This window comes from Corvus brachyrhynchos, unplaced genomic scaffold (assembly GCF_000691975.1).
Source record: "Corvus brachyrhynchos isolate BGI_N302 unplaced genomic scaffold, ASM69197v1 scaffold203, whole genome shotgun sequence".
NCBI lineage: Eukaryota > Metazoa > Chordata > Aves > Passeriformes > Corvidae > Corvus > Corvus brachyrhynchos.
In genome coordinates, this window is record NW_008237408.1 from 1,086,932 (window position 1) to 1,105,728 (window position 18,797).

The window sequence follows — 18,797 nt, forward strand, 5'->3', positions numbered from 1 at the left end:
AGAATATCAAGATAATCTCCCATGGCTACAGGAATGCAAAATAACACCCAAAGCCTCCATAAACTGCATTTTAACATTTATATTCTTCTCCTACAGCCATATTTAGGGAGAATCGACAGTCACACTGAGAATTGCTCATCTCTTCCTTGTCCAATAACCACAGGGGTTCAGAGTAAGCGTTCATTTTTAAAATGCTTTAATATACCAATATAAAAGGCACAAACGAAGCCCATTCCAGGTCCATTTTGATCTCAAACTACTTTGATACTAATTAAAACAGCAGAGTAAACATTGGTTAATCTCCTATTAATCGCCACAAGTGAAATCAGACATTGGCCCATCACAGTATCAAACATGATGTTCTAATGTGAAATATTATCTGTGGTTCAGTAAGAAAAATCAAATTAAACCCCAACCACCAACCCTCACCTCCACACTGAAATATGCCCACATTAAGGAACTGTACAATCCAATCTAAAATAGGTATTAATGATTCATTAAGAATTAAACACAAATTGTTCATTTATGAAGTTATTAAACCTAACCAATAATTAAGGATCATAGATGAATGGTGGCAATGAATAATCAGATTAAAGTATCCAGTAGACTCCAGTTGGTAAAGAAAATATATAAATACAATAAACCATGTGAAATTACACCACAAATTCCATTTGCATGCAATCCAACCAATGTTCAGATTCCAACCATTTAAGCCTTGCGATTCCAGCTTCATTTTTAACTTGCCAAGTTGGGATATTTTCCAAAAAATCAGCACTTAGATGAACTTTTAAAATCAAAGAGTTTAGCAGAAAGAAAAAATATTTTATTATGTAGGCCAAAAGAAATGTGCAGTGGTGTGTATCTCATTTAGGAAACCAAAATGTACTGACGAGATATTTCAGAGATAAACAGTGTTTCCAACATTGTAGGAACTGCTTCAAAATAATTTCAGTGTCCACAGATGTTGAAATATTTGTACAAATATTTCTCTTTATAAATGCGCTGCAAGCACCCACATGTTGATCGTGTTTAAAACCCAAATTTATGAAATTATGTAGGTACTTAAGAGAGAAATACGGTTATTTTAATGTAGCACTTAGAAATGTAATGGTCATTTTAATATTTTCCTTAGAGGCAGCACAATAAATGTTTTCTGTTGTTTTCTGAATTTTAATAGGGGCACCCAGTAAAGATTTGGTTAGGAATGTTGTGATTAAAGAAAACAGCAGATGCTTTCCGACTGCACACGATTTCTGAGAAATAAAGGGAATTCCTTCCAGAATTCCCCACGGACAAACAAACTTAGGACACTGTTGTGATGCAAACTCAGCCCAGCACATGCCCGTGTCCCTGAGCACATCCCATGGTAATGCCTGCACAGCAACAACAGACAAGAACCACACAGAGAGCAGAACTCAACTCCTCCAAACACTCCCCTTCCACCCAGGATCCATCTGAAATCCCCCACAGGATACCTATTCCCACACGGGGCTGTTGAGGATGTTTTTCAAGGATTTAGAAAGACAAGGCTGCTGTGTGATAACAAATTTTTCTTCAAAACTCCCTAACAAACCCTATTAAAAGGTTTCAGTGAACTAAATATTAATCACAACAGCATCTTACCCACTATTTAACTACAGCACCTTTCAAAAGGCTCACTGATGTAGTAAAAATCAGACAGATCTTGCTAAGAAACCAATTTAATGTAATATTAAGTAACCCAAGTTTTTGACATCATCAAAAAGACCAGTTAATTTTAGCAGTCTCATAATCCAAATGCCACAATGCACAGTTAAAACACAAACACATTCCTATTAAAAACCTTTCCAATAATGTTGTTTCTTCCCTTCAGCAGGGAAGAATTAGGGAAATGTACTTGTGCAGCATGCCAGGAATTGCACATCTCACAGGCTGAACAATCCAGTTTTTAAGGATAGGGTAATACTTACTCCAAGCGAAGCCGATCCGTAAAAATCTACGGTTTACAGTTACTCCCTGAAATAATAATGCTGATTGTCACAGCAGCAGGAGGATAATCCCAGCACATCCAGGCCTAATAGGCAGTGTGATCATATTTGCTCCCAGGAAATCAGAAAGCAGGTACCTGTCTCCCTGAAAATCCAGGCACCTTTGGAGAAAACAATGGACTTTCAGGTGCTTAATTTTTATTGAAATCGTAAGGCGTCCATGCTTCAGCCATCAGTGATTTTTTTAATCCATTTTCTTTTAATTCCTGAGAAAAGAGCAGATTTTTTTCACTGTTTGCAGCAAACAGGTCCTGTAACTACAAACTGAAGTTTCCATATCCAGTGCCATCAACTGTGTCATCTTCAAACATTCCTCACTTGGCAGCAGCCGATATTTTTCCATCTCTTGTTGCTTCTAAAAGTAGAAAATTCAGCGATTTCAGATGCTCTCTAGGAAGATGCACTGAAGGGAATGTTTGAGAGCAGGAGCAGAATAACCACACTCTGATTTTGCCCTTCAGGCATAGCCTGGGTGTCTTCGGCGTGTCCTGCTGGTCTTCAGGTTTGTCCCTAAAGGCTAGGACGTGGAGCCAGGACAGCACCAAGCAGCAGAAACAAACGTTGTGTCTTTAAGAACATACTCACTTTTCTATTGAGGTGTCACAACTTTCTCTCTACTCTTACTTCGCTGCTGGGTCAGATGAAATCTTTAAGGAGGTTCCATTAAAAGTTCGTTTCTGTAGAGAGAAACGCTGGAATTCCCGTTCCGAACGTATTCCAAAGGAGGTCAGGTTTGGTTTTAAAGCATGTTTGTGTCGATGAAAAGTTTTTGTTTTGCTGCAAAAAATGAAAATTCTCCCTTTTATTTACACATTCCCTCTGTATTCTTCCAAGTTACTCGGCTCCCTTACAGTTTAATCAGACATAGGGGAAAAAAAAAAAATCACCAAATATCGTATTTCCCATATGTACAAACTGACATTGTGGAGGCTTCATTAAAGGCTTTTATTTCTCTGCTCACTGCTAACTGGACGTCATTTAATGTCACCACCACTTCCCAAGAGCCCAAGAGACTTAAAAAGCGACGGAAGTTTGAAAACCAAAAAAAAAAGTTGTGAGTTTTTCTGTACCCCAGGACGGTTTTCTTTCGCGAAGCTCAAGCCGAGACAGCAGACAAAAGAAGCTGATTTGACTGAGCCGTGCCAAGTCTTGCCTTTTTTTCTTCCCTCGCCTCGCTCGCTCTCTCGCTCTCTCGCTCGCTCGCTCCCAGCATGGCAACCTTCCCGAGCAGTCTTGGCGGAGCTCCAGCCTGTGCCAGCCTGTCTGAATCCTTGTTTTCCAAAAAGATGCTCTTTGCGAATCAATTAATAGATTTCCAAACAGGAAACTGTGGGTCAGTAACCAAATCTTGGCACCAACAGCCGCTGCTCCTGCCAAATCAGCTTTATAGATTTCATGGTTCCCTACCTTTTACAATGGATGTAACGTTTGTGCTCCCGGAATCGTGGAGCACTGGAAGCCATTCCCTGTTCTCGCAGGGATAAGAAATCTGCTCACTAAAAAATGTCCGCATGCGACACATGAACAACCTGCAGTAAATCAAGACTCTTTGGAAGGCGGGTGTATGTGTAATTTTAATAAGCACCAAATACTCCTTAAAATAATGTGTTTTCATTCTCTCCTCCCCAGAATCATGGGAAGACGCCAGGAGCAGGAGATGTATATATCTGAATTAAGATCACACTCGGAAGTCATGCACATTTTAACTTTATCTGAACTCCAGCTTGAAAACCACCAGTTATTCTCAATTCCACCATTATTAAAAATCAGCTGAAATTTAATAAGGAATCGGATCCCAGCTCCTACACAAAAAATCTCCCCACATCCGTAGATCCAATGATGTCATCTGTTAGTTCAGCAGCTCAAGTTCTTGTGGCACTCAGAGCAGAAATGGCTCAGCATTAATGGTCAACTCTGGTGGGAAATTTTCTGATGTGCTGCAAGACTTTAAGGATGGAAAATTATATTTGGAACTTCATTCAAGATATTCTAAATGACAAGAACTCATGTGAGGAAAATTACAGGAATAAACTTTCTTTTATCTTCAAGCTATTTGCCAAGGCAAAATGCCAACTTTTTAAAATACATGCATTACATTAATGAGCTAACTAGATTATTCTGAGGGAAAAAAACTTCCCAAAGTGTTTAATTTTGTAAGTTTATTCAATAGAGAGTCTCAGAAGTTCACAGGATCATAGAATGGTTTGGGTTGGAAGGGACCTTAAAGACCACCCTGTTCCAGCCCCTTGCCATGGCAGGGACACCTTCCACTATCCCAGGTTGCTCCCAACCCCGTCCAACCCCGCCCTGGACACTTTCAGGGATCCCGCAGCCACAGCTTCTCTGGGAAACCTGCACCAGAGCCTCCCCACCCTCACAGGGAAGAACTTTTTCCCAATATCCAAGGAAGTCCCTCTCTGTTTCTAAAGGTTACTTTCTGCCAGAGGTTGGAAGACCTTATCTGATGATTTTTTTTTAAAAACAGGTTATTTCTCTGTCCTTCAGACCTTAGACATCCACCCAATGCTCCCCTTGTCTTGTTTCCAGTGACTGTAACAGTCCCATCCACGTTTCTCCCAGCAGCCTCCCAACTCCAGAAGAAACACTGTTAACTTTAAAATCAGATTTTTGCCTCAAAATATTGCACACTACCCCATTTCCATTTGCACCTCGCATCCTCGTGACAGGCTAACCTGGGGAAAAAACACTCCTATATATAAATTTTTTCTATTTCTTTTCTTTGTGCACTTGACAACAAACTCTAATGTGTCACTTTGCCTTTACTGAAAGACCTCTCAGGCATCAACACGGGAACAAAAAGATCTCATGGAAATTATTGACAGTGGAATTAACTCTGACAGGCTACACTACTGCAGCAGTCACTATTAAATGCTCAGCTTTTAATTAGTTTTCCTTCAAAAAACGTATGTATTGACAACAGGGGACTTCAGCTATATTAAAAATATATATATAATTCCAATAGAGATGAATTAGTTTAACTATTCCTTCATTACTCTTAGTGAAAGTAAGGCAGGAAAAACAAATAAATTCCTGAGCAGCCCAATGTTTTCCTGAAAAAATTTCCTAACAGGATGAAGAGCCTTATTTTAGCCCTCAAAATGTTGCTCCAAAGGCAGAGGATCCAACGAGAGTGGATCTCATGTGCAGGAATGACTCCACTCTTCCTGCCTTAAAGGCTTTTTTTCCAAGATGTAGTTTACTCCTAATTCCCTCTCTCTCTCCTCTTAAGGACTCCAACTGCAGGTCTGCTCCACTCCATCGGAACTGCTCCCACCTCCCTCTGTGACACCTTTCAAGATGCATCATCCTGCAGTCCAAGGTGTCGATATCTTTCAATGGAACTCATTTCTCCTCCTTCATTTCTCCCCCTTCACATAAAGAAGTTTCCACGCCAATCAGTCGAGCGCTCAGTATCCTCCAGATAGGAAGAAAACACAAAACTTTCTCCACACCTTGTTTTGGGCCTTTTTTCATGTTTTCTGCCTGTTTTTCACTGTGTTCCCCCTTCAGCTTCTCCAATTTGCTCTTCTTCTTGTTGTCTCCCACAGTTCTGAAGACAGCCCTTTCCTTTCCTTTCCTTTCCTTTCCTTTCCTTTCCTTTCCTTTCCTTTCCTTTCCTTTCCTTTCCTTTCCTTTCCTTCCCTTCCCTTTCCTCCTTCTTGCTCAAAGTCTATGGATTTTTCCTTGGAAGGCTGCAATAATCCAGTCCTCAACTCCCAGATAACTCAACCTGACACCAGGTTCTGTATTAGTGACTCCATAAAATGCTTTTTTACCCTCACGTTTTTCTCCTGAACATTCTCCTCTCTCCAGCTATCCCACTGAAGTTTCTTTGATGCTATTCTCTTCCAATGCACAAAATATGGAAAGAGTTGAATTCCTCATCACTCCAAGTATTCTCCTATCCATCTCCAGTCCAAATTTGACCATCTTTGTTTTCTACCATTACAGAACAACGCGGAGCTCTGTCCTTCAACACTATCTACAACCCCATGCTCAGATAAAAATCCCCAAATTTATTCTTTTGCAATATCTTAGCTATCACTGATCTTTCTTTGAAGAATTAGGAAAAGATTAATATTGGTCTGTGCCTTGGTCATCACGTTTCAAATTCTTTTTTTCATCTTGGACTCGATGATCTTGGAGCTCTTCTCCAACCAAAATGATTCTGCGATCTTTTATGCATTTCACCATGATGCCCCTAGAATTCATTTATTTAAAATTCTCCCAGTGAAAGCCTCCTGATGTCATCTTACTCCCTTTTATCCGTGTATTTTTCCACCTCTCTCAAATGTCCCTGTGTCTCCCCAGTGTGGTATACCTGGATACCTGTCCCAGTGCACCTGTGAAGATTTCCCACCTCCCAAGTGGAAAACTTTGGAATAGAAGAAGTAACTCATTCATTTAAGCTGTTCTATTTGGAATACAACCCCAAAGAGTTACTTTCAAATGTCAGGTATAGCTTTTATTTCCCTTTTCTCTTCCTTGATGGAACACCTCAGTGCCATGGACCAATGAAAGCTGTGTAACGCTTCATCCTGACCACCTGATACGAGGTCAATGTGGGTGTGACAGTTCCCCAAAACATTTTATTCTTAAGAATAAAAACACCAGCATATCTGGCATATCAGGGCTAACTCTGTCAGTCTTTCTGCTATCACACTCCTGTTATAATTTCTGGGCACTCCCATCAGAAATAAGTGAAGCCAATTCCTCTGGGGACAAGCTAGAGGTTTTTAGGAGTCTAATTTTGGAGCCAGATGCTTCTCTGATTTATTATTGAAGGGTGAAAGTGCATCATGTGACAGGAAAAAGGCAACTTTTACCTGGGCTGCTCATAAAGAGATGATGACAAAGAATTTCCTACGGGCTCTCCACTTTCCTGCATTTCATTATTAAACAGCCAAACACTGGGGAAGCTCTAAGAACATGTAAGTGAGTGACTGTAGCTATTACATAGAGACCAATATAATGAAAAGAAATACTGAGAAGGAAAGAAAAAAAGTAATACTGCAGCCATCCAGAAGTGGCAAGGGAAGACAGCGAGAGCTGAAGTCAACATTCCAAAAATCAATCAAATAAAATGGAAAAAATATTAAAAAACACAAGAATAAAGGCATGAAAAATCTGAATATGAAGGACTAGACCTGCAAGGGCCTCAGGTCCTGCAGATTTCCCAAAGTCAATCAATACAAGGAGCACTTTTGGCAGCTTGTTTTGCACAGTTTTGATGTCCCCAGTTAATTCTGGTCCAGGATGGGCTGTCTCCTCCTGGCAGCTGCCCCCCTACCACCTGCATTTACCATTTGTCATTTTGACAACATCATATATGCCTGACTGTGGTCCTTCCTGTGCCATGGAAAACATTAGCCCCAGGAATGGAGAGTTCCAGCTGAATCCAGGTGAAAATCAAAGCAGCGGATCCATGAGCCCGGTGGGTTTAGGGCTGGCGCTGTCACACGGTGGGGTGGAGTCCTCCAGCTTTGCAAGGCAAATAAATGACAAGACCAAACTCTATCGGAAGCTGTCAACAACTTCCTAAAATCACTGTGGGATTATCCTTCAACTGCTCATCATGTGCTGGCATTCTGCCCCAATTTGAAATTCCAAATCCATGGGTCAATCTCCACTAAATGTATTCTTCTTCAGTTTCCTTTGGACCAGATGGTCTCCAGAGTATATCCAACAGAATTTATATTCCTAGATTAAAATATTTTCCCATTCTCTTTGTCCAGTACCACCCAGAACACTTCCAATATAAAGTGCTACATGGGTTTTTAAATACCATTGGTACCATTAATTGTTTATTATCCCCTTTAGGTCTCAGGAGAAAAACAGATACTTAAAAAAAACCAAAATGTTGGGAGCCCAGCTCCACAGCCAGGGGTGAGTGCCATTTAAAAACTGACTGCAGTGTGGAACACGAAAAATAAATGCACAGAACTTGAGGTAGAAATAGTTACTCATAATAAAATCCACAAGTTAACTTGGATGGAGTGAAAATAGACTTGTGGCTAGAAAAACTCAAATATCTTCAATTATTATGAAAATGGAGGCTCTAAAAAATCAAGTAACTAAGAGAATTTATCCATAGTTTGGTCAGGTTAGGGTTTCATAATTCCTGGTGTGAGGAATAAGAACATACTCTTTATTTTGCACTAAGCAAGGGGTTTATTGTAAAATTCAGGAACAAAGTGCTTTGTGTTAAATTACTGAATTTTCACAAATTAAATATTTTAAACGGTTCTACAGAGAGCAGTATCTCAGAATTCCTCATCTTCATCCAGCCATCAGCCCAGAGAGTGCTGGTTTTTCCTCATTTTCAGCTTCCATTATACTTAATACTTTCACAACAGGAGTACCTGGGAACGTCTGTGCACAGGTATCCACAAGGATAAAATACACATTTGATGATCTTCTTGCCTCTCTCTCAAAAAGTTTGCTTTCAGTTGTTGTAAACTAAATAAACACTGAGTAGGTCTTAATTGGTGTGGGAATATTTAACACAAAGACGACTCCTTAAACAAGGACTTAAGGAAAAATGAGTTACTTAATGCCGAAGGGTGAGTGTGGAAGTCTGCAATTCCACCCCACCAAGGACTGGACAGAGGAACACCCAAATCCTGCTAAACGTTCCTTCGTATCCCATCCTCTGGACTCGTGTCACCAGCCCAGGCACAGCCCACCACATCCAAAAAATGATGCTGTGTCCAACTCATGACTGGGAACAGTTCCAAATCTAGGAATTTCAGAGGAACGTACTGGTTGACCAGGGAAAGGACAGACCCAGGATCTCTCCAAGGATTTAAGGAGGATCCAAGTCATGTTCACGTCCACAACCAGGGGCACAATCACAGTCACAGAAACAATCCACAATTCCCATGCTGGATACACAGTGTTAGCCTGCATCCAGCTCTTCCTGAGTGGGATGGAATCCTCCTCCAGTAAATGACAGAGTCTTTCAGGTCGGTTGAAAAGCAGTTTGATGACTAAGAATGGCACAAGGGACCAGATTAAATCAAATAGCAAAAAGTGTAGATGACTGGTAAGAAAACAAATGCATTAAAGCCACTCAACAGTAAGATACGAGCTGTGATGTCCTACTCTAAATCCCTTCAGTGCTCACCAACAACATCAGAAGACACCTTTCAGAAGCAGAACTTCAGAAGTGAATGTGGCAAACAGATGGGCTGTTGGTCCTGCTGCTTCATTCCAGAGGATGCAGCTGGACTCCAGGGCAGTTATACCCATTTATGACTGTATTTATGAGAAATGCTAACAAAGCAGAGGAGGATCAGAACATCCTAAAACTGTTAAAAAAAAAAAAAAAAAGGATCTTTTCTAAGTTCTGAAGTTCTGAAATACATATCTTACGAACCAACTGTAAACTTATCTCTAGGTCACCTTATGAGTATTTTTCTTCTTCATATAAAGATGTATTAGAACATATTAGGACATTCTGGTTAATAATCCACCCTCTACATTTGGCTTGCCTGCTCATTTCTTCCCTCTCCTGTTCCCTTTCTGAGTAGTAACTTGGAAAATTGTCATTCAGGATCCTACTGAAATGAAGCATTATTATTCTGTGAGAAGCTTATTTTATTAGAAGTTGTCTGAGCGCAAACTCTTCCAGATGAGATTTTATCTCTGCTCCCCAGCACGCATCAGATCAAGCTCAGTCAGTGCGGAAGGAAGTTTGCACATCCCTGTTTAGGTAAGAAGGGGAATCCTTAGGGAAGAACATAAACAAAAGAAAGCAAGCAATGTAAACAGTCCACATAGACCCTATATATCGTAATGTTATCTCTGGTGCAGTTATTTTGATTCTGATGATCTTAGACAAAATCCTACTGCAGTTTGCTAAAGCGTATCAGGAAATCAGCCACTGATTCCCTGACTTGGAATTTTGCTGTTTTTCAAAATGTAAGCTCAACATTTGAAAGGAGCAGACGACTGCAGACATTTCCTCTCCGAAACGAGCAGATCAGCTGCCAATCTACTGATCCCATAAATCAATGATCTCCCAAAGCCCCTTCCAACCTGGATTATCCTGTGATCCCACTCTGCCATACACATGTACCAGACCCTGTCAGTTCCACCAAGGGCTGTCTGGAGTCATCCCTCTCCTCCCTCATCCAGCCTGTCAAGTCATCAATGCCTGACCTCCCCGATTCCTGCTCCCACTTTAGGAGTCCTGGGATGAAATTTCCACGAGTTGAATGTTTGATGAACCAAAAAGTGCATTTTTCGCACTTTTTGAATGGGGAATGTCAGAAACACAAAGACACTTCCACTGTCTGTGTCTGTACACAACACTTCTCATTGCTCACTGGGTTCCTAAAAGTTCTCAGCCAGAGACTCGGGCACCAAATCTCTACCCCCAAAGTCCTCAAGTCTAAACAAATGTCCTCAAGGTGAGGGATTTCTGTCTCACATTGAGGGACACCAAAAAAACTAGTTCCCGCTGGAGTTCTGCTTCTCAGCCATTCCTGAAATGTGGGCATTCCTTAAAGCATCTCTGGAGGCTCCTAGAAAGTCAAGAGGCTCCTAGAAAATCAAGCCCAAACTATAGTAAAAATACAGGTATCATCTACCTGGCCACGTTTCTCAACAGAAAATAAGATCTTATCTTCAAAACAAAGACCCAAACAATCTCCACTAAATTCCAATTTTGCATTATCTGCAGCAAGAATTAACGATGAGCAATACATAAGAAACTGCAATAACCATCCCTGGATTGTGATGGGTTTTATGGCACAGGTTTTTATCTGATTTGTATTAAGGACTTATTTATGTGCATTATTTTAATTTTACTGGAAATTTAAATGCAAGTTTCATACATATCATAAAAATTTGCAACAAAATAAGTGCAATAATCAAATGTATCCATACCACTGAAATTTCATACATAATAATTAAAAGATAAGCATGGAAGGATAAAGCAATGCCTATCACACAATAAATTACAAGCCAAATAATTCAATGGTTGCAAAGTAAAAATAAATTCAATAAAAATTACGTAAACCTGAAGTAAAGGCAATGTACACCACTGTAATTTGAAGGTATAAATTTGACAGGAAGACATTAATTAAACCAGAGAAGCTTTTAAAGCTGAAAAAATTCAAAAGGAAATACTGTACATCAAAGAACAAAAGGACTAAAACACAGGAATTAACACCTGAAATATTCAAGCAACTTTAAATCTGCCTTAAGGACTGTTCTGCACTTATCTTCTCTCAATTATTTTATTATTTTATTATCTATTCCTTGTGTGTTCTGAAGGAACTAAAGATGCTGCACCTCTGCAGTTCCATGTGTAAACAACTTCTCTCTCATTTGGATAACGTGACTTTGGAAATTCTTTCCTCCATTATTGACAATGTTGTATATGAGCATGAACCAGGAAAATTGAAGAAAGTAAAGGAAAAAAATGTGATTCTGTGAACTGGTATTTGGTGTAGAGAGTTCAAAAAAAATACAGCTTTTCACCCTGGGCAATGAGAATAACTCAAAAAAAAATTAAAGGCTTTATATTGAATATCAACTACATGGATAGGTGATGAAGACAGCAAAGCCAGGACTCCGTCTATACCTGGTTATCACACAGACACCTCCATGTGAGCTGGTCAATGGACCCTGCACTGGTCACTGGACCCTGCAGTGGCCACTGGACCCTCTGGCAGCCGGTGGAAGAAAACAGCATTCTGGGTGCTATTTCCCTGATTTAAATGTCTTTTGATGAACTAAAGACACCAGTGCCCATTTCACCTATGACAGCCTAACTCTGGGTATTGCTGCAGCACCACTCAGCCTCTTCCAGTGCTCTGTCCCACCCTGTTCCTGCTGCAATGTAAAGTTTGCCCCATACTCTCCTACCTGCTGTGGAAAGAGAAGCAGTGGGATGCCTAATTCCATGTCTCTGCCTGGGATATACATTCACTTAATCAATTATGGAAGAACATGTGGGATCCAGGGCACAACGTTACCTAAATGTCCAGTCAATGTCATTCCTGCACTAAAGATAAATGGACACAATCAGCCAAAGGAGTCCAATGTATCCCAGGACTCACACAAAATCAGTTAAAATATTCTCTAGATAGAAAAAACAACCTCAGTAAATATAGCCTTGTGTTTAGCTCTCCTAACTGATAGGTTTAACACCCCAAATTTGGCTCATTCAGACATGTACATCCCGTTTCAAAACAGCAGCAACGAGAAGCTCCTGAGCCCTGTGTAACGCAACTACCTTCACCCAGAATAATTATCCCCTTTTATTACACGACTTCGAACGATCTCCTCATAGCAGCATCCACACACAACCCTCTGGGTTCCTTTTTCATTTCGGAGAGGGAAATTACGGCATCAGCACGAGAAGCCTCCACCAAGCCTCATTTGCATGCAAGAGGCTGCCAGTTGGGTGAAGTTTCTCCCCATTTAGGCAATGCTGTCTCCCAGCAACCCGAGCTGTTGCCAGGAGAAGCCCCGGGAGCGCTTCCTCCGCACCCTCCGGCTGTGAGCCGCATGCTAAGCAGAGCCCCAGAACTCCAGGGACTCGGAACAACAGAATTTTTTTTACTTTTACATTTTTTGAGGGGTTTAGTGATGAGTGATGTCATCAGTTCTCTTGGGATGTAGTGAGAGGTGATAAGTAAGTGCAGGGTTATTCCACCTCAGGAGCAGCATTTGGCAGCTTGATGTGCAGCTCTGTAAATATATTTCCTGTATGCTTTCCATCTCCCCAGCATCCTCTGTGCCTGTTAACTTCCTTTGGGTGGCTGTTTTCCAGCTTCCAAGAGCAAAAAAGCACGTGCAAACAACAAAAAAAATCTCTTTATATTGACTTAATCTTTGCTTCTCCTTGCAGCACCTTCCAAAATGTAAAATGCAATGGGGGGGTTAAAAGTAATTCCTGTCTTTCCAACAAGAGCACAATATTTACAGCTGTACAGTTGGCTTGAAAATGAGGTGTTTAGTGTGCAAATATAATTACTTGACAAAATGCACCAAAAAAAAAAAGAGCACTAGAAAAAGCCATGACAGGCAGGATTTCCAAGGAAATTCATCCTGGAAGTACCTGCAAGAAGTTGTAACCACAAATTTGAGAAGTTTTTTCAGATAATAAACAACCACTGGGGTGAGGTGTTTCTCTGCTGTGCATTTTGCTTTCAATCTTGGCATACACAACAAAATTGCAATGAAATTTAATAATTTATGGAAATTGATGGCTTGAGTGTGTTTGAGGCAAAGATTGTGTCCTAGAATGAAGAAATAAGTAACTAAGTCTTCTGAGTTAGAAAGGTAAATTGCAATTTGGAAAGCGCTAAACCACATATGACATTGTTACTCAACACACTCCACTAAACTGCAATGGAAGTCAAGTCTCACTTTTTTTGGCCCATATTTCATACAAACCCAATAAAAATGGACAACTAGTTAATTCATTATGTAGAATGCTGATTCAGGTAAAAGAAAGTGGTGTAAAAATTTGAAGAAACAAATCCTCCTAAACCTTAAGACAAACTTTATTTTCTTTGAGGTTTTGTCCTGACGTATAATCTCACTCAAGAATCTTTATTTTAGACCTAAAATACAGTGATACTAAAATCATGTCTGAAAAAATTTTGTATTTGCCCATGATTACAAATTCTTTTAACCAGTAAAGGAAACAAACATGAATATTTTTCATTTTATTCCTTATTTTGAGGACATAGTTTAATGGTGAGCATGGTGATGAAACAAATGGAAGTACCAGACCACAGGCCACTGGTATGACCACAATAATTTCTGCTCAGTGTCTTAAGAATGGTAAAAAAAGACTAACAGGGAGAGCATGTGGATCCTCTGTCAAATGACATTTTTAATCAATGTTTTCTTTAAAGAGTGTGATCTGATTCAAGCAAGAATTAATTCATGGCAATGCTGTGCTTTTTTTTTTTTTTTTTTTTTTAACACAGAAGGGAAGACTAAAATTCACTATGACCTCCTTCACATTTGTAATTACTGCTCTATTAATCTTCAGATATAAAGCTAAGGGGCTTAATGGGTTTAAACAATCTTAAGGCTCTCTACCCATGAGCTGGACTTTCTCTGCCTCAAAAAAGTCAAGCCACTACAGATGTGTAAGAAGATATTCTCTGACACTGCTCATTGGGAACAGTAGGAAAAACATTCTTTTAATTTATTACACATTGCTACCTCAGGATATCTAGCAGAAAAAACCTGTGTATATATCTATATCAATATATATTTATACAGATACATATATATAGATGTTATTCAATCTCTACATTCATATGGCTCTTTGACTACTGCTCCTACCACTGTCATAAAATAAAATAGTTCATTAAATAGTGTAAGCAATATATCCTCACATAGTCAGAAAACACAGCCATGTTTCAGCACCAATCAAACTAAAATTAACTCTGAAAAGTAGAGTTATACTAGAAAGGTAGAAGCAATAAATAAATAATGTGTGTTTTTACTATAAAGCACAACATCATATTGCACCATTATACAAGAATATGAAAGAAGTAATTTTAAAAAATGAATGCAGGTGCTCTACTGCAAGGAAAGAAAACAGCACAACAAATTCTAAAACCCAGATTATGGAATTTGTAGAAGATCTGATAAACTCAACTTGCTTACAAAAAGAGTAAGTTTACTAATGTTTGTATTCCTTTCAGCTAATGCAGAGTGGTTTATCCAGGTTTAACTGCACGATTTTCTTGGATCCTCAGTGAGCACTAACACCTCTGGAACTTCAACTTCCCTCCAGACTGAACTCAGTGGGAAGAGCCTGGTGCTCCTCCACAGGGATCTCAACAGTGGCACCAGCCTCACTTTTGGGAGCTCTGCTCTGGCAGACCCAGTTGCTGCAGCACAAGGAAGGAGCTCCAAGGATGCTTTATTCCATCAGGATGAGGAGTAGATCAGTGGGATCTCCAAGAGACAAGAAGCTAAATGCTCTGCAGCCCTTCACTGAGTAAAGTTAGGGGCTGTCAACATCACTGAAGGTGAAGAGGCTGGACACTGCAGGTCCAGAGAGCTCTGGCAGAAGTTCTCCTCAAGTGCCTGCACACCAAGGCAGAGCTCGGCTCACTTGGATGTCCAGGTGTGGTCACAGACCTCTGATGCGCCCAGAATCAGAGACCTGGCACAGCACACACAGCTGGAGCAGGGATCAGAACAGGTTATGTAGGATGTAGGAATAATCCTTCCGAAAACAGAAGAACAGGATGTGGAGCTGCACTCTACTGAAACACAACTCCTTGAGAGCACAGGGCTGCAGAGTGAAAACAGTCCTCTAAGTAACCACAAGACAGCAGAGATGGAGATCCAAAGGAAGGCTGGAAAGGTAAACAGATTCAGTATTTTCAGCTTTCAGAACTCAGACTCTGGCTTATATATGGAATTATCATGGAATCACAGAATCTCCTGAGCTGGAAGGGACCCAGAAGGATTGTTGAGTCCAACTCCCGACCCTGCCCAGGACACCCCAACAATCCCACCCTGGGCCTGAGAGCTGTGTCCAAACGCTCCTGGAGCTCTGGTAGCCTTGGGAACGTGACCATCCCCTGGGGAGCTGTTCCAGTGCTCAAACACCCTCTGCAGGAAGAACCTTTTCCCTGATAGCCAGCCTAAACATCTCCTGACACAGCTCCAGCTGTTCCCTGGGCCCTGTCCCTGGTCACACAGAGCAGAGATGAGAGCTGTCCCTCCTCTGCCCCTTTGGAGGAGCTGCAGCCCCTGAGAAGCCCCTGGGAGGCTGCCAGAGGGAAAAAAAGGCCCTTCAGGGTGGTCTGAATTGACAAAAATTTTCTAAAGAGAGTTAAGGAACAAAAAAACCATGTAGGAAAAGTGGGAACTTCATCAGAAACACAGCACTGTTTCATGGACTAAAATGCAGAGACCAAGAACAAGCAACAAAGGAGACACAGAAAGCACCACCTCAGCATTTAGGCACAAAATCTGCAAAGCCAAAGCTGGAGTTCAATCTGGCTGGGGACATAAACGGCAATAAGAAATGAATCTGCAAAAATTGCAGGAGTAAAAAGAAGCTCAGAAAGAATCAAAGTGCATTGATGAATACAGGAGACAGCCTAGAAGTGTGTACAGAAAAGACTGAAGTACTCAAAACCTCATTTGCACAAGTCTCCACAAACAACTGCTCCAAAACCTCTCCAGGCTGGTACAATCAGAAAGAAAAGCAGCAAAGAACATGAGGAAAAATGGGTTATGGCTACTTAAGCTAAATGTGTTTAAATCCAAGGAGCCATATGGAGTTCTTCCAGAGCTGGGAGGCAAGTTTGCTGATGTGGCCATCAGAACACTTACAGATGAGAAATAATGAAAAATTACAGTGATTGGGGATCTCTGATGATGAGATTTGGGCTACAGTAACAGCCGTTTTGAACAAAGGAAAAAGAAGAATTGAGGCGCGTATAGGATGCTCAGCTTCAGCTCAGTCCCAGGAGAGATCACGGAGTATGTTCTCTTGGTAAGTATTTCCAAACAGAGGGAACAAGAATGTAATCAGGAATAATCAACACATTTACCAAAGGCAAATCACGCTTGTCCGGCTGAGCTGCCTTTTTAGGCTGAAATTCTGGCTCTGCAGAGGAAGGCAGAGCAGTGGCTGTAGCACATGTTGACTTCAGCAGGGTTCTGACACCCTCTCCTACAGCATTTGCTGTGGAAGCTGACGAAGTCCTGGCTGGAGGAGCAGCCTGCATGTCAAAAATGGGCAGGAGGAGCAATCTCCAAAGGCAGGGATCAATACCTTCATGTCTGGTGTGCAACAGGTGACCCCAGGGGCTGCTGCTGGGGCCAGAATCATTCAATAGCTGCAACAGCAACATGAGTGATGTGACAGAAAACACGCTCAGCAAATCTGAGGGCAGCGTTAAACAAACAGCGAAGGGCAGACAGAGCAAACAGCAGAAGTTTATCCAAGAAGACCTGGAAAAATTCCAGGTCTACACCAATAGAAACCCCAGGGAGGTCAACAAGAAGAGCAAGATGATCTCAGAGCTGCTGGGAAGGAGCTGTGGTCCTGCTGGATGCCAGGTTAAATGGGCTCACAGTGCAGAGAAAGCAAACTGTGACTCTGGACAGCAGAGAAAGGAAAAATCCCTCTCTTCTATGCTGTACTGGTAAGAATTCACCCAGACTACCAGCTCCAGTTCTAGTTCCCAATTCACAAGAATTATTAACATGGCAAGGGTCTGCAAGGTCAATCAGCCTTAAGTTGATCATCAGCCTAAAATTTTAATTGCCATTCTCTTCTGCGCAGTTTACATCTTATTTTAACATTGACAATTCACTGTAGGGTCATGCTGTTATTAAATACGTAATGCCACATTTAGCCATAGAAAAACATTTCTAAAAATTGTATTTGGCCTTACGAGGATGCTTTTCGTACAGCAGCACAGAATGATTCTACCTGTGCATTTACTCAGCATAAAATGAGCTTGGTGTGTCTTCTGTCCAGTCTTTTCTCAATAAAAACAGGAAGGTACCATGTTGATGCAGGGAATGTGCTACTCTTGGTATCATCTCTGGAGTTCACTGCTGTAACAGCACAAACCCTACCTCTGCACCCCTCCTTTGACTCCATTTCCTCCACATCAGACATAATATTCTCCCTGCTACCTTTAATTTCACCACTATTTTCAACTACTAACCAAGTATCTAGACAATGCAAAAATTTATTATCCTCTTGACCACTGGGCTTATGCCATCACCCATTTGTAATTCTTCCACCAGTACTTATGTACTTAGTGTGTTTAAATTATGCCCTAAGTTTGCACACTTTGTTAGGGTCCACAGGAGCCTGGAGCAAAAATACGTGTAAGTAACACCTTGTTCAAGAAATACCTCATACGTGAGCTATTGAATACATGTATTAGAGCACCTCAGTACCACTAAAATTCCTACTGAAAAGCACTGACAGTCATCTTGGAACTCCTTCAGTTCCTAGGAGGGCTGTGAGAAAGTAAATTCCTGAATTCTGGGTTGCTGCTTTGCTTACCTGACAGCACACATCTACTCAAAGGAGGAAAACAATAGGAAAAATTATTAAGAACTTAGAAGCACCTTGCAAAGAGAATCATGGAACGGTTTGGGTTGGAAAGGACATTAAAGCCCATCTCATCCCACCCCCTGCCATGGGTTCCACTATCCCAGGTTGCTCCAAGCCCCAATGTCCAACCTGGCCTGGGACACTTCCAGGGATCCAGGGGAAGCCACAGCTTCTGTGGGAAACCTGTGCCAGGGCCTCATCACTCTCACAGGGAAGAATTTCTTCCTAGAACACCCGCAGAACATACACAGCATGTCATGATTTTGTTTTAAAGTATTATTATTTTAAAAAAACAGTAAGGCCTAGAGAAATCTCTTTAAAACCCTATTGCTGGCTTCAGTAAGAATTAAAGAGAAAACTCATATACAGACAACAGATTATAGAAAATAATCACTTGATGGTTTGGGTGGAAAGGAATCTTAAACCTCATCCAATTCCACCCTCTGCTACGAGCAGGGACAACTTCCACTATCCCAAGCTGCCCCAAGCCCTGTCCAACCTGGCCCAGAACACTTCCAGGGACGGGGCAGCCACAGCTCCTCTGGGCAAACACAGGGCCGCGCTCGCTGGCTGCTCCAACAACCCGTCAATCCCTATTCTTACGGCACACAAGAAACGTCACTGCGCGAGTAAACCACGACACAAACACTTTCCCAAGGCACATTTAC

At 41.1% G+C, this 18,797-nt stretch overlaps 1 protein-coding gene across 2 annotated transcripts in view; it reads right to left on the reverse strand.

Moving 5' to 3' along the window:
* MSRA (methionine sulfoxide reductase A) overlaps positions 1-18,797 on the reverse strand; it is a 238,429-nt gene that overhangs the window by 216,399 nt on the left and 3,233 nt on the right. The window contains exon 1 of one of the 2 annotated variants that reach the window (XM_008631033.2): positions 1,950-3,496. The exons of the other annotated variant lie outside the window; for it this stretch is intronic. The gene's annotated coding sequence lies outside the window, so the exon portion shown is untranslated. Of the gene's footprint in view, positions 1-1,949; positions 3,497-18,797 lie in introns of those variants that run through there. 2 annotated transcript variants of the gene reach the window in all.